We start from the raw sequence: 11382 nt of genomic DNA, 5'->3' as shown, positions 1-11382 counted from the left end.
TTTGCTATATCCTTATTCAGTATGTATGTATGAATTGCGAACGACATTGGGGTGTTTATTAATATTCTTTTGAGTTTGTTTGAAGGAGTTAACATAAAAGTATATCTCAATAAACTCTCCAAGTATTACGTTAAATATTAGATTCTAATACTGGTGAAATGCCCCTTGGGAGATCATGTGTGTGTATGTGAACATATATATATATATATATATATATATATATATATATATATATATATATATATATATATATATATATATATATATATATATATGTATATATATATATATATATATATATATATATATATATATATATATATATATATATGTATATATATATATATATATATATATATATATATATATATATATGTATATATATATATATATATATATGTATATATATATATATATGTATATATATATATATATATATATATATATGTATATATATATATATATATATATATATATATATGTATATATATATATATATGTATATATATATATATGTGTATATATATATATGTATATATATATATATATATATATATATATATATATATATATATATATATATATACATATGCATATATGTGTATGTATGTGTAAGTATATATATACTTATAATTATATATATTCATATATTCATACACATACCTATATAAACACACACATATTCATATATAATATGTATATATAATTTTAAGATTGAATTCATGGCTTTACAGTTAAATTAGATATGCCGTTTTACCTTGCTTTTGTTGCTACCCTAGTACCGACGATTTATCCCAGCTTTGGAACACATTTTGAAGTGTAGTACAGGGTTCTCATAGTAATTTCTCTACGATACTTTCTAACGCTTGATATTGTTGGCATTCAGAGTTGATTTAAGTTTTGGAACAAAAGAAAAAAGAAAATTATCAGAGATAAAATTTAGGGAGTAGGCCAGCTACAAGACAAAGGCGGTCTCATGCTTTGCCAAAAGCGTGATGGGTAAAGACTAATTCGGGAGCAGAAACGTTGACGTGGCTTCTGAAGTTAGGCTTTATTTGTCAATGCTCCGGGTCTCTTCCTTCAACTGCCCTTCTCAAAGATGACAGGACATCCGATGAAACTTCAATTTTGCTTTTAAAATCACGAGGCACGAACATTTACAGATACATATTTCTTAGGAAACTTCAGAGACAACCCTTAACTGTTTTCACCTAACACGTTTCGCACTTTTGTATTGTGTTCGTCGTATGTTATGGAACCCTACCTAGAATTGAAACCCTCTCCAGTGAATGCTTTTCTGGTTGTGAAAAGCAACATGGTAAAATTGTGTTTAGCTCAAGTATTCCTCCCAATAGGTCTGTTGCGATGTAATTAAAATTCCAGTTCTTGACTAGTACCGTTACTTATCAAAATAAAACTTCAGGCCTTGTTCATATATTAGAAATATATCTATATATATATAATATATATATTATATTTTGCCTGTCTTAGACTCGCACCTATCTAGTATTTTCTACTTAATGACAAATTTAGTATCATACTCTGTTTAAGTTTCTCAAGGCATGTTCATTTGTTATGCAATGCAGAAACGATAAGATATAAAGCAGAAGTTGGCTCTACTAAATCGAAACACGCCTTAGACCGTAAACTACATTTGTATCGTAGAAGGTACGTTTCTGCAATGTTACTTTAACCACGTTTTATCCTTCAGACAGAGAGAGAAGAATGATACATCAACATTATCGAGTGATATCCGACATTATCAAGTTACAGCTCGCAATAATGATTAGATTATCGTGCTTATCTGGACGTGACTATATAGTTACGCAGTTTCCTTCGGCACTTTGTATAAATATTCTCTAATTTAGCTTCAGATTAGCGCAAACCTCGTAGGTCAAATTTGGTATAAGGTAACAGTGCGAAAGCTCTTCAGATACACTGCACCTCACCTACAGTATGGGATTAATCTATCACTGAATTTCACACCACCACTTGGTCATTGGGTGCCCTTCGCAGTTATTTCTGCTGCAAACATTCGCACAAACTCTCTGGTTCGAGTTCCACTAATCTGGAAATGGTTATAAACTTACCTTTGCCTTACATTTCGAGCTAAACCATAATAAAAAAGAAAGGGAATCTTCTCAACCACTGGATACCATAAAATCTGGAAAATGGAAGCGTCTGTTCCAATAACTCACGTCATAGAAAAGCACAGAGTAGCTTTATCTACTTCGACTTGTGACATATTTATGAACGGTTATTTCAACTAGTTATAAGACTATGTAAGCACATGTCAGTGTGAGCGTGTCTCTGTATACATGAGTGCTTGTGTGAGTGCAACTCTGTGTGTGAATGCGCGCGCGCGCAGTGAAGGTGTTTGTATGCTCGTGTGTGAATGCGTGTATAAATGTGTGACTGTGCGTATGTGAAAAATACTTGAGAAAGAGAGACTGAATGTTAGATGGAGAAAAAAAAAAGCATACTAATTACAGAAAGATTTATTGTAATCGCAGTTAATCACATGATCATCAATATTAAAGCCTTAGAGCGATTAACGAGATTTGAATTTATTTATTTATTCCTTTTTTTCGTCATTTTTTCCCTCTCTGCTTTTCAGAGAACCAACCTAATAATTTTACTGAGTCAGACCGGGATTTTCCATAAAAGATGTAACTTATTGTAGCTTGAATTTATAGCGTCAACTAAGAACTGATAACAATATTAACAATATTTTACATAATCAATTTGCATGAGTGTGGCGTGTGTGTGTATGTGTGAATATATGAATGCGTATGTGTACGTGTGAATGTGTGTATATACTCAATATCTGTATGTAGGCATATGTATATATCTGCTTATACCTGTATGTATATGTGTACACATATACATAAAGGTTTATGCACATACACACATACTCTTACTTGTTTCAGTCATTTGACTGCGGCCATGCTGGAGCACCGCCTTTAGTCGAGCAAATCGACCCCAGGACTCATTCTTTGTAAGTCTAGTACTTATTCTATCGGTCTCTTTTGCCGAACCGTTAGCCTACGGGGACGTAAACACACCAGCATCGGTTGTCAAGCTATGTTGGGGGGACAAACACACACACACACACACACACACACACACACACACACACACACACACACATATATATATATACATATAGATATATACGACGCGCTTCTTTTCAGTTTCCGTCTACCATATCCACTCACAAGGCTTTGGTCGGCCCGTGGCTATAGTAAAAGACGCCCAAGGTTCCACGCAGTGGGACTGAACCCGGAACCATGACAGACGAAGTACCGCTAAGCATTTCGCCCGGCCTGCTAACGTTTCTGACAGCTCGCCGCCTTTGATCCTTTTCTACTCTAGGCACAAGGCCCGAAATTTGGGGAGGGAGGGGGGGCAGTCGATTAGAGTGACACCAGTACGCAACTGGTACTTAATTTATCGGCCCCGAAAGGACGAAAGGCAAAGTCAACCTCGGCGGAATTGGAACTCAGAATGTAAAGACAGATGAGGATATTCTACACGGGCGAGCTGGCAGAAATGTTAGCACACTGGGCGAAATGCTTAGCGGTATTTCGTTCGTCCTTACGTTCTGAATTCAAATTCCGCCGAGGTTGACTTTGCCTTTCATCCTTTCGGGGTGGATTAAATAAGTACCAGTTACGCACTTGGGTCGATGTAATCGACTTAATCCGTTTGTCCCCTCTGTGTGTAGCCCCTTGTGGGTAGTAAAGAAACAACTTTATGAAGGTGGTGAATTGGCAGAATCGTTAACACGCTGAACTTAGCTTCATTTCTTCTTCTGTCTTTCAAATTCCGCTGTGGTCGACATTGCCTTTCATCCTTTCGGGGAGCAATAAAATAAAGTACGACTTGAGCGGTGGGATAGATGTAATCGACTAGCTGTTTCCCCCCAAAACTTTAGGCCTTGTGCCAACAGTGGAAAGGATTATTTATAATTTTATCTCCTAGTTCCACCGTTAAAAACGATTTATTTCGTATCTCTCGAAATTTCTAAAACCTTATAAAGTAAGCAATCTCTTTTTCTCTCTCTCTCTCTCTCTCTCTCTCTCTCTCTCTCTCTATATATATATATATATATATATATATATATATATATATATATATATATATATATATATATATATATATATATATATATATATATATATATATATATATATATACATATATATATATATATATATATATATGCGTGTGTGTGTGTGTGTGTGTGTGTGTGTGTGTGTGTGTGTGTGTATGTGTGTGTGTGTGTGTATTCATGTATTATGTATACATGTATATATGTATGCACGTATGTATCTGCTTTTGGTGAGCTAAGTTTACGATCCAGTTTCTTTTCCCCGCTGCAGTTAATTCACCTGGGTTACTAAAGCTGCTGAGAAAAATGCGAACGTCATATCATCTTATTTGCATTATGCAGTAAATCTAAAACATTGTACTTATGTAAGAAATCAATATAAGCTTTAAAGAATTATATTCCAAACTAAACTTAGTGCATTTAGAGAGGAACAAAACAAAACAAAAACTGTTTCCTTTATTGCGTTATTACAGCTGTTATTGTTGTTTGTCGGGTTGGTGGTCGTGACGCTGATGTTGCTGGTGGTCGGTTGCCAGTTTCAGCCGTTTATACATAACAGAGGGTCGGTCGGTGTTAATATTTTTAGAACAGTTACTTTATTTTTTGTTTATTTTATTTAGTTATTTTTTTCTTCTTCTGTCAGACTCTGGTATTGACTTCATCATTCTGCAGTTGGTAATGTGATTTTAGTTGCAATGTAATCAATTCTTTGAGGGAAGGGAGAAAGAACATCGGGAAAATATTATTGAAAATAGAATATGAATGAATAATTCAATAAGTGTTCAACACAATGGAAACAAAGGGAGAGAAAAAGAGAAAATGAAAAGAATAGATAAAGAGCGCAAAAGATAGATAGATAGACAGACAGACAGACAGACATACATACAGACAGACAGACAGACAGACAGACAGACAGACAGACAGACAGACAGACGGATAGATAGATAGATAGATAGATAGATAGATAGATAGATAGATAGATAGAGCAGAAAGTTGCTTTCATTTATAAACTAATAAATAGAAGAATGTGATGGTTCTGTTTGAGAAAGCAATATGTTATTGGAATGTTGCAAGTACAGAAAATGTAGGCAGAAAGACGGCAACAGAAGCATGCATGTATCGTGAAAGACAAACGATCATTAATGAAGTACTTATTGATTTCAAAAAGGAACCAAGATATTCGTTTTGATATTGAATGAAAAGAACAGGATGTTTAATGCTTCTTCTTGTGGTTATTCTAATCACTTTTTGCTTTGATTCTGTTCTTGTTTTGTCAATTTTCAACAATACATAATATTTAGACCATCGACATCATGGAGTTGTACATGATAACACTGACTACCACACCTTCTAATTGGACACATTGCACTTTATGGTCTGAGGAGTTGGTTATTTATGATTTACACTTACATCAACAAACGGAAACATACGTTACATATATAAAATGAAAGTTTGTAATTGAAAAACAAACACAAACAGTTGCTTTGTTTCTAGTTACAAGTATTTAATCCTTTCATAACCGCATATCTGCTGAAACACACTGACTTTGTACCAATTAATATTGAAAATATGAAATTTTGATGGAAATTTTTATTTAGATCATTCTAAACTAAGTATTTTGTATCATATAACCAGGGGTGGTGTTTAATATCAAAAGGGACAATAGTTAAACGTGGGTTATTTTTAATATATGCCATCTTCAAAATATTGATCATTACCGAGGATTTTTTAATATTTAAATATCAATTTCATTACTTGAAAGAGTAAAGGTCTATCCTTAGATATTTATTTTATGCGAATATAGTTTTCCAAACGTCCAATTATGTTTGTTTACAGAGGTTCTAATTAGCCTCCTATGATGTAGCGGGAGAAGGTGTTAGTAATAGAGGTGGTAGCAGCGAAGACACCTCTCCAGATGTAAAAACAATGGTAACAGAAAAAAAAACATTAAAAGTAAACAGAAAGGGATAATTAAACAGTCATAGTATTAAACATAGCCACAGTTTGACGAGCGAAGCTGCAAACCAAACCGGCAATAACCAAGGTACTCATTTTCTGCAAATGTTATGGATTAAAAGGAGTTCCTCAATATAGTTTCGACTCAGAAAAGCGAGGGTGGTTCACCAGCCTGGTTCACTACTGCTGTTAATCCATCTCCAACATCATTTCTACTATTCTGGCAGTATGTTATTCTCTTAGCTCTTCAGTTGAGTTATCAGTCTGTTATAGATTGTGGATGCAGGGGCTTTATGCTACTGTCAAGTAAGCTATGCACCAAAAGTTTAAGGGATAAATCGTGCCAGAGGTGGAAGTGTTTAATGCCGTTTTCTCTTCCAGAAACCATCCAGGTGTTGATGGTTGTTTGTTTTCAAATTCAATGAATGGCGCTGCCACACATCTAAGGATTACCAACTCCTTAATTAAAGTGGAAATGACTGAGCATGTGCATCCTTAACGTAATTTTCAGGCAGAATCAGCATGACACAAAGCATGAATGCTTTTTCGATTTACAAGAACCATACACACGACAAACTTCTGTTCAGTTTCCGTTGACCTAATTTTACACATGAAACTTTAGAAAGATGCATCAACCCAAGACATCAAGAAGTGGGATGGAACCTAGAGCGACGTCCTTAAATATTGGGCCATACAACGTCTCTCTCTCTCTCTCTCTCTCTCTCTCTCTCTCTCTCTCTCTCTCTCTCTCTCTCTCTCTCTATATATATATATATATATATATATATATATATATATATATATATATATATATATATATATATATATATATATGCAGCAATAAGAAGTGGGATCAAGAGAAGGTTTTCATCAACTTTTAGACATTATATTATGTCTATTTATTTATTTAAAAAAAACATTATAACAATATACATACATATATAGCATAATATGCTTTATATATACAATATATAAAAATACCAGTAATTATTAAAATATATAACGTAGATCACAAATTATATTATCCTATCTTTTGTGATCTACGTTATATATTTTAATAATTACTGGTATTTTTATATATTGTATATGTAAAGCATATTATGCTATATATGTATGTATATTGTTATAATGGTTTTTTTTTAAATAAATAAATAAACATAATATAATGTCTAAAAGTTGATGAGTACCACCTCTTGATCCCCTCCATTTTCTTATTGGTGTATAAATTAAGGGTAAAAAAGTCTTTTACCCTCAACCATTCATTACATTCAGTAGTGTAATTGCCATGCAAATAAAAAAAACACTTGTGTATTAATAATTGGGTTTTCTACCAGCAGTATATTGGATAGATATTATCCCTTAGTTGGTTGGAGTAACAACCTCTAACTCTTTTGGAACTATATATATATATATATATATATATATATATATATATATATATATATATATATATATATATATATATATATAAGTCATTGTGAAAATTATTTGTACAGTTTTAAAAGTATAAAAAAAAAGTTGTAAATTCTTAATCAGAACGTCACTAAATTTTTGGGGAAGAAGTTTCTTCCTCGTGTGTGTGAGCGCTTTCAATTTTCTTTCCAAACACACGTGTTCTTAGACATATTATATATACTGCTTTGGAGTAACAAATCATTTCTCGTTACTGGAAGTAACGTGCCTTAAAGCTCAGACAACAGTAATCAGCACGGATGACCTGGTCACTTGATTTAATCGAATAGATAAACAAATGAACCCTCTCGGCTCTGTCACTCTTCAGCTCAACAAAACTTGTAAGAACGGAAAGGAGTGATGTGCACCAGCTGTCAGCTGGTACTCATTTTCAGCCGAGTAGACTGAAGTAATATAAAATGAAGTGCTCTGCTCAAGGACATAACACGCAATGCCTGCTTTCAGGAATTGAAACTACGACAATGCGATCAAGCGCCAAACATCCCTAACGGCTCGGCTACGCTCCTCCACAGTAACGCATTTATGAATTATATTAATAGTGTAATTTAATTTCTCCATTAACACCGCTTACTCATGTGCATTTTGTTTTTCTATTTTTGTTGATCAATCTATTTTTTAATTGAAATCATTATTATTGGAAGTGGAGTTGATGTGTCATTAATCCTGCTAATTTTGTTAGCATGTCACCAACAATCACAAGTTCTCTTAAGCTAATGCATTAGCAGTAGCAGTAGGCAGCTGTTAGTAAGGATAAGCGAGTGATTCTATTTTATTTTTTTTATAATTTTCTCTCACACGTTCTCAGAAAATACGCTCACACATGCACACACACATATGCACACATAATACACGAAAATAAATATGGGTACGTACGTGTGTGAGTGCATGGTACGTGCGTGTGCCTCTGTGTGTGTGTGTGTCTGCATGTGTGTGTGTGTGTGTGTGTGTGTGTGTTCGTAAGCTTTTTTAATTTTTTTCATTGCATTTTTAACATATAACAGTAATCATATCAAATGAAATTGTAAAAAGTTTTATAAACTAGTTGCTAATTCATATAAAACTATATGCGCAGTATGTTCAAAAGACTAATGTCGAAAAGTTTTCTTCGAAACCACGACATCACGGGTTCGATCTCAGAACGTGTTAAGTTAAAAAATCATTTTCTATAGTCTGCTATCGACCCAAAAGCTATGAGTGAAATTGGGCAGAAGGAAACTACGGAATCCCGTAGAATGGATTATACTTGTAATCCAAAAAGCACAGCCTTGTCACACATTGTGTCACAGCGTTAGGTCATACGTGTCTGTTGAATACACGTTAACTCAGGATCAAGCAATTCACTTCATCGAACAAGTGACTCTGTATTTTTAATTTTAAAATATTCCGTAAAATTAATATACGTGATTGAAACAGCTTTAGATTAAAATACCGATGTATATATATACATGTTTATAGCATATATACAAGCGTGGGGCGGTACTTGTAATATTTTGTCTTAGAGAAACTTCTCAAGGAGATAAAAACATAGGGCATCGCTCAAAACGTTTGTTTATCGTCACTGAGGAGACCAAATCAGGTCAAAACTCTGTGTTTGGCGATCCACTGGCGTTCTGAGCGAAGCCTTGTGTTTCTATTCTATTACAAACCCTGTGTTTCGCTTTGAGAACATTCTTTGAAATGAAATATTACTGCTAGTGCCATCGTATGTTTGTAAACACAATGATATTCTGTAAATATTCTTCGAGAATAATTGTACCAATCTAGCCAACAAGATCTAGTCTATGTCTCAATCTGACAAGGAAAGCTTAACTCTTTGACAGTCCCTGATACAAACGAAATACACTTAATACATCATGATTTCACAAAACAAGACTTTATGGGAAGGGAAATAATTTATCCAAGTAAGGATTAAAAGTAATATATAACCGACAAATGTTCAATTAAGCTGTAATACTAAAATAAATTATATCTACATGAGACTTGAGAAGTTTGAATATGGAAGAGTTAACCAGATTTATCTAAAACAAAAAATTACTTTTGCTCGGCGGAGAGTAATTTAATAACTGAGCAGCAATTTTTAAAACCAGTTAATCACTTCCATTAAGAAGAATAAATGTTGTTTCTTGCGATGACTCAGTTGGTAGAATTTTTAGATGATTTATAATAGTTGCTCTTAGTCCGGGGTTCGAATCTGTCTCGCGAGAGATATCAGGCCTTTTTTTTTTTGTAGTGCATCTATCACTTGATACAGTTGGCTCGTTATTTTTGTTATTCCCAGATTAGAGTCAGTTATTAACCATCTCTTACACGCTAGACCCATTCGGACTTAGAAATACTTTGGATATCCTCATCTTAGTTATGTATTCGTTGAATTAGAAATACATGGACTCATGAACTTCTTTCGGGCGTTATTTTTTTATTTAGTATTTGTTAAATATTGCTGATTTCAGCTCTGATCTAACAGATTTACGATAAAGAAGCATTTCACTCGTGACAATTCCGAACTTGTTTTTCAGTCATATTATATCTAGGACTGCATAATCCACTGTGTCCTTGCCCTTCGAAAACGGTCGTGTATGAGATGTGATTTGAGGCAAGACTTAACTACCATTTCTGAAAGGTCAACTGACAGTAATATGGCTGAGGCGATAAGGTATTGGGCTACCAGCACATGGGTTCTTGGGCTCGAATTCATATCGATGTTTTCATTACGTTTCTGGATAGAACAATTTATTCTGAATTGGTTCGGTTACTCTTTTATACTGTCGTAGTTATTGTTGTTGCTGCTGCTGCTGCTACTGCTACTGCTGCTGCTGCTGCTGCTGCTACTGCTGCTGCTGATGTTCTTATTGCTCTTGTAGCTGTGGTTCATGATGTTGGGCTCGAGGTTGGTTTGATTGGGCAGATCGGTAGTGTGTAGATAACTAGCCAGCCTATCTACAGTTCTGGATAAATATGTACATATATACATATAAATACATATATACACATACATATATACACATACATATATACATTCATACAGACATACATATAAGAATACATATGCATACACAGATACATAAATATACATGTTTGATTGTGTATGTATGTGTGTATGTATGTATGTATGTATGTACGTACGTATGCAAGCCATATCTCAGTCTAGTTGTAAGTTTCCAAAATGGGAATAAGATTTTCTGGGGAAAAGATCAATAATTTTACTCACATCCTGATACAGAAGTTTGTCGAAGGTCAGAGAATTGAATAATTTATCGCTCGAGTGCATCGGATAAATAAATATTTAATCAAAGCAGTGGGATTTGAACAACAAATAATAAAAGTAAATATGTGAATATACTGCGAGCTGAGTTTATGATCTGTCTTCCATTTACAGCTTCAGCGGTAGCTTCACTATGGCTGATTGGTTAAGAAATTTGCTTCGCAACTACTAAACCCTGAGATCTGTCCCACTGCTTAATATCTTAGACTTGAGACATTTCTTTTTTTTTTTTTTTTTGCTTTTTGTGAGTGAGATTGAGTAGACGAAAGATTGTATGCAAGCCTGTCAGTGGCGATAGCTTCTATGATTCAAAATGATTACACAGTGTTGTCACATCCTGTATCATGCTGATTCTGTTTGAGAATCAGTATTTGCAAAGGGAAGTCATCGTTCCCAAGTCCAGCCTGACGTGATACACGTGGACCCGAGTTTCTGGGTATTGAGTTTGGAGTTTGATTTCTTTTCAAACCAAACTCCAAAACTCCGTCTTCTATCAGCATGCTGTAGATTGCCACAAGGGCTCCTTAGGGAAACTTAAGTTAAACGTCTTATCTACACATCCCACTGATGCAATGCT

Source organism: Octopus bimaculoides, chromosome 5 (assembly GCF_046866305.1).
Source record: "Octopus bimaculoides isolate indiv1 chromosome 5, ASM4686630v1, whole genome shotgun sequence".
In the NCBI taxonomy this organism is placed as follows: Eukaryota; Metazoa; Mollusca; class Cephalopoda; order Octopoda; family Octopodidae; genus Octopus; species Octopus bimaculoides.
The sequence above is the reverse complement of the archived record's forward strand: the minus strand, read 5'-3'. Positions refer to the sequence as shown.